Source organism: Aegilops tauschii, chromosome 5 (genome assembly GCF_002575655.3).
Source record: "Aegilops tauschii subsp. strangulata cultivar AL8/78 chromosome 5, Aet v6.0, whole genome shotgun sequence".
Taxonomy (NCBI): domain Eukaryota; kingdom Viridiplantae; phylum Streptophyta; class Magnoliopsida; order Poales; family Poaceae; genus Aegilops; species Aegilops tauschii.
Window position 1 is genome coordinate 360,789,635 of NC_053039.3, and position 5,476 is coordinate 360,795,110.

The following is a 5,476-nucleotide window of genomic DNA, read 5'->3' on the forward strand; positions in this document are numbered from 1 at the left end:
CCGTGGATCATCAATTCAACGAGAATGCTCTCTTCATCATCCAAGATGCAATTCCATCCGAAGATATTGCGCATCTTCGACCCTTCACCGTGGCCAAGGAAGCATGGCACCATGTCGTTTCCCTTTACAAGGGAAGCGCAAGAATTCAACGCTCCAACTATGAAGTGGTGCAAGATGAAGCTGATGAGTTTGCAATGAATGAAGATGAAGAACCTCGTGAGCTCTACCGGAGATAAACCACTCTCGCCGTCTCATTCCGAGATCATGGGAGCAAGGATACGGATGAAAATTGGATCAAGCGCAAGTTTCTCAAAGCCATGATGCCTTACCATAAGGCCATGTCCTCCGTCATCCGTCAAAGGCCGGACTTCCACACCTTGTCCTCAAGTGAAGTGTTGGATGAGTTTGTGGCAATGAGGATCTTGGACAAGACCGTCGACAATGCGGTGTTGTGTTCTCAAAGAGCAAAGAAGCCCAACCTTGCCTTGAAGGCCAAGGCTAGTATGGAAGAAGAGGACGAAGAGGAAGAAGAAGACAGCAACCCTGAAGATACGAAATATGCTTATCATGAGCACATGGCTCTCGCTTCAAGGCAATTTTGGAGCAAGAAGAACACAAGGCCCAACTTCAACAAGAACAACTCAAGTGGCACGAAGGGCAAGCAACGTGTGAGGACTTGCTACAATTGTGGCAATGTGAGCCATTTTGTTGCGGAGTGCCCATACGGGAAGAGAGAAGACAATGGTGGCAAGCTCATCCGAAAAGACAAGGCCAAGTCCTTCCCCAACAAGAGAAACTTCACCAAGAAGACTCCTCCCAAGGGGTTAGTGGCATAAGAAGAGTACAATGAGGATGATGATGATGATGATGATGATGATGACGGTGAGACGGTTTCCATGGCCTCCGTCGCCATTGCAACAACTCCACGGATGCCCCTCTTCGACTCACCCAACGAGAACATCACCGCCAAGTGCCTCATGGCCAAAGCCACCAACAAGGTAACCCCCAATATCAAAACTACCATCACTACTAATCCCTCTTTGACGGATTGCATTAATGAAAGTGAGGGGTCTAATGAAGAAGAAAATGAATTTGAGTCTTTTATGAGTACGCTCAAGGGTAAATCCAAGAAGCATTTTGTTGCTCTCTTGGAACAACTTGGTGAACCCAATGACATGATCGAGGCTCACGAAGACACCATCTCTAAGATGGAGGGACATAGTCGTGACTATGCCGATGAGATATCGGATCTCTCTAATGCTCTTGAAGAAGAGCGTGGTCACCATTTGGCTCTTGAGGAGTCACACAATGATGATCATGCTAAATTAAAGAAAGATCTTGATCATGCTCTTGTTGTATCTCGTGTGCTCAATTCTGACAAGGCCAGACTTGGGGTTGATCTTGCTAGACTCAAGGAGGAGTTTGATATACTTGACAAGGCTCACAAAGCCTTGAAGGGTGCTCATGCTAGCCTCAAAGAGTCTCATGATCAACTCCAAGTGAAGCTAACTAAGGAAAAGGCCACTTTTCCTCATATGGTTTTAATTGGTAATGCAAATGCTACTAACCCATGTTGTGAGCATGTGCATCTTGTGGAGGAGAATGCTAAGTTGAAGAAGCAACTGGAGAAAGGCCTTGTGTCATGCATACAAGGTGAGAAGAACCTCAATGACCTTTTGAACAATCAAAAGGAAGTTGTGGCCAAGGAGGGAATTGGGTTCACACCCAAGCCCAAGAACAAGAAGAAGAATGACAAGGCCAAACGACCTCCTCCTCTCAAGCAAACTTTTGTGAAGGAGGGAGAGGGTGCTTCCAAGGAGAAGAAGAACAATGTGAAGGGTGGTGGTGTCAAGAAGGGCAATGCCATTCCTTCCAACAAAGCCGGCGACTTTAACCCTTCTTATGTGTTGTGTCGTGCTAGTGATGGGCATGTCTATGCCAAATTTGTTGGTTCTCCTTATGAGTACATTGAATGGTCTATTTGGGTTCCTAAGACCCTTGTTACTAACATCAAAGGACCCATTACAAAATGGGTACCTACAACCAAGCATTGATCTCTTGTAGGTGTTTGCTTCCGGTGGGGGATCATGGTTGCTTGATAGTGGAGCCACAAATCATATGACCGGAAGCAAGGACTTGGTGGTGGATGTGCAAACGATTCCATCTATTCCCACCAATGTCGAGTGGGTGATGCCTCGTCTTCTAAGGTATTGGGACTTGGCACGGTTGTCATTTCTCACGATCTCACGATCGAGAAAGTCATGCTTGTTGAGTCCCTTGCATACAATTTACTTTCCGTTCATCAACTTGCACTCATGGGCTTTGCCACTTTCTTTGATATTGATACCGTGGCCCTCCTGTGGAGCAAGACTCTTAAAGTAGCCTTTGTTGGGCATGTCGAGAATGGTCTCTACGTGATTAACTTCTCGAAGCGACCCACTAAGACCGCGACATGCCTAATGGCTAAAGTTGACGTGGGATGGCTTTGGCATCGCCATTTAGCCCATGTCAATATGAGATCTTTGCAAAGTCTTCTCAAGGGGGACCATGTCCGTGGAGTAACAAATGTTAGTTTTGCCAAAGATCGTGCTTGCAGTGCTTGTATCGAAGGAAAGCTACATGAGAAGGCTCACCCTCCCACGACTATCATTTACTCGAAGAGGCCTTTGGAGCTCCTTCACTTGGATCTCTTTGGGCCTCCATCTTTTGATAGTCTTGGGGGTAGAAAGTATTGCTTGGTGATTGTGGATGATTATTCAAGATACACTTGGGTATACTTTTCCAAGAGGAAGAGTGAGACCCAACAAACCGTCATTGATTTTGCAAGTGAAGCTCAACGCCAACACAATGCAAAGATCTTGATGATAAGAAGTGACAACGGCACCGAGTTCAAGAACTACACCTTGGATGAGTTTCTTAGTGATGAGGGGATCAAGCATCAATATTCCGCACCATACACTCCTCAACAAAATGGTGTAGCAGAGAGGAAGAACCGGACGTTGATGGATGCGGCAAGGACCATGATGGCGGAGTTCAAGTCTCCATACAACTTTTGGGCCGAAGCCATCAACACCGCGTGTCATGCATCCAATCGGCTCTATCTCCGCAAAGGCTTGAACAAAACTCCATATGAGATACTCACCGGTAATAAGCCCAACCTCAAGTACTTTCGGGTGTTCGGGTGTAAGTGTTTCATTCTCAAGAAAGGTGTTCGTTTGTCTAAATTTGAGGCTAGAGCTCAAGAGAGCATATTTGTTGGTTATGCTACAAACTCTCATGCTTACCGTGTCCTCAATAAGCCCATGGGACTTATTGAGGAGACGTGTAACATGGAGTTTGATGAGAATAACGGCTCCCAAGTGGAGCAAAGTGGCACTTGTGATGTAGGTGATGAAATTCCTCCCCAAGCCATAAGAAGAATGGGTGTTGGTTTTATCCTACCCATGGAGGAACCCCTTGTGGCCGAAGGAGAAGGAGAATGTTCTACTCAAGTGGAACCATCACCAACCCAAGGCCCACACGCTTCCAAAGAACAAAGTGAAGGCCCTCAACCTCATGAACAAGACCAAGGGCAAGATCAACCTCAAGATGGTGTTGAACCACCAAGTGATGCCCAAGGTCAAGTTCTCTCCTCCGAGCAAGTTCAAGATCAAGAGCAAGCTCAAGATCTAGAACAAGCTCAAGACGACGCTCAAGATGATCAAGTGACCGCTCCTCAACTCTCTCCTGAGGAGGAATTGGAGCGTCGTGCCGCCAAGATTGCATCCAAACTCTCTTCCAAGGGTCATCTCATGACGAATGTGCTTGGAAGCATACGGAAGGGGGTAAGCACTCGTAGACAATTGGCAAACTATTGTGAACATCACGCGTTTGTCTCTTGTGTTGAACCCCAAAAGGTCTATGAGGCGCTCGAAGATCCGGATTGGCTTAATGCCATGCATGAAGAACTCAACAACTTCGAGCACAACAAGGTGTGGAGATTGGTGCCAAGGCCAACGGGGAACTATAATGTCATTGGAACCAAGTGGATATTCAAGAACAAGCAAGATGCTCATGGAATTATTGTCCGCAACAAGGCTCGCTTGGTAGCACAAGGCTACTCCCAAGTCGAGGGTATCGACTATGGTGAAACCTTTGCTCCCGTTGCTCGCCTTGAATCTATTCGTTTGTTGATTGCTTATGCTTCTCATCATAACTTCAAGTTGCAACAAATGGGTGTGAAGAGTGCTTTTCTTAATTGTCCTGTTAATGAGTTGGTGTATGTCAAACAACCCCCGGGGTTTGAGGATCCCTATTCCCCCAATCATGTGTACCAACTCGATAAGGCACTCTATGGCCTTAAACAAGCCCCACGTGCGTGGTATGACCACCTTACCGAGTTGTTGCAAGATCGTGGGTTTGAAATTGGGAAAATCGACCCCACTCTTTTTACTAAGAAGGTCAAAGGGGAGTTGTTTGTGTGCCAACTATATGTTGATGATATTATCTTTGGTTCTCCTAACAAAGCTTCCAATGAGGAATTTGCCGCTCTCATGACCTCAAAGTTCAAGATGTCCATGATGGGAGAGTTGAAGTTCTTTCTCGTGTTCGAAGTCAAGCAACGAAGAGAAGGAACCTTCATCAACCAAGACAAATACACTCAAGACATGCTCAAGAGATTCAAGCTAAGTGATGTCAAGCCGGCTTCCACTCCAATGCCCGTCAAATGCCAACTTGACATAGATCCCAATGGTAAAGCGGTGGATCAAAAGGTATATCGCTCCATGATTGGCTCCTTGCTTTACCTTTGTGCATCTAGACCGAATATCATGTTGAGTGTGGGAATTTGTGCATGGTTTCAAGCCGCGCCTAAGGAAAGCCACTTTGTGGCGGTCAAGCAAATCTTTCGATATTTGGCTCATACCCCAAACTTTGGCTTATGGTACCCAAGAGGAGCAAACTTCAACCTTGTAGGCTATTCGGACTCCGATTGGGTGGGAGACAAAGTGGATAGGAAGTCAACTTCCGGAGGATGCCAATTCCTTGGTTGCTCTTTGGTGAGTTGGTCTTCTAAGAAGCAAAGTTGTGTGTCTCTCTCGTCCACCGAAGCGGAGTATGTGGCTGTCGGTAGTTGTTGTGCACAACTTCTATGGATGAGGCAAACTTTAAAGGAGTATGGTGTCATTTGTGACAAAGTGCCTCTTTGGTGTGACAATGAAAGTGCCATCTCAACCCGGTGCAACACTTCAAGACGAAGCATATTGAGATTCGGTATCACTTCATCCGGGATCATATTACGCGAGGGGAGATCGAGCTCAACTATGTCAACACTCATGATAACCTTGCAGATATCTTCACGAAGCCTTTGGATGAAGCAAGATTTCGCGAGTTAAGGCATGAGCTAAATATCATTGATTCGAGCAATGTGGCTTGACCCCTTGCACACCCCACCATACTAAAATTGATGTCTTGTTTAGGTGTAGGCATGGACATAGGG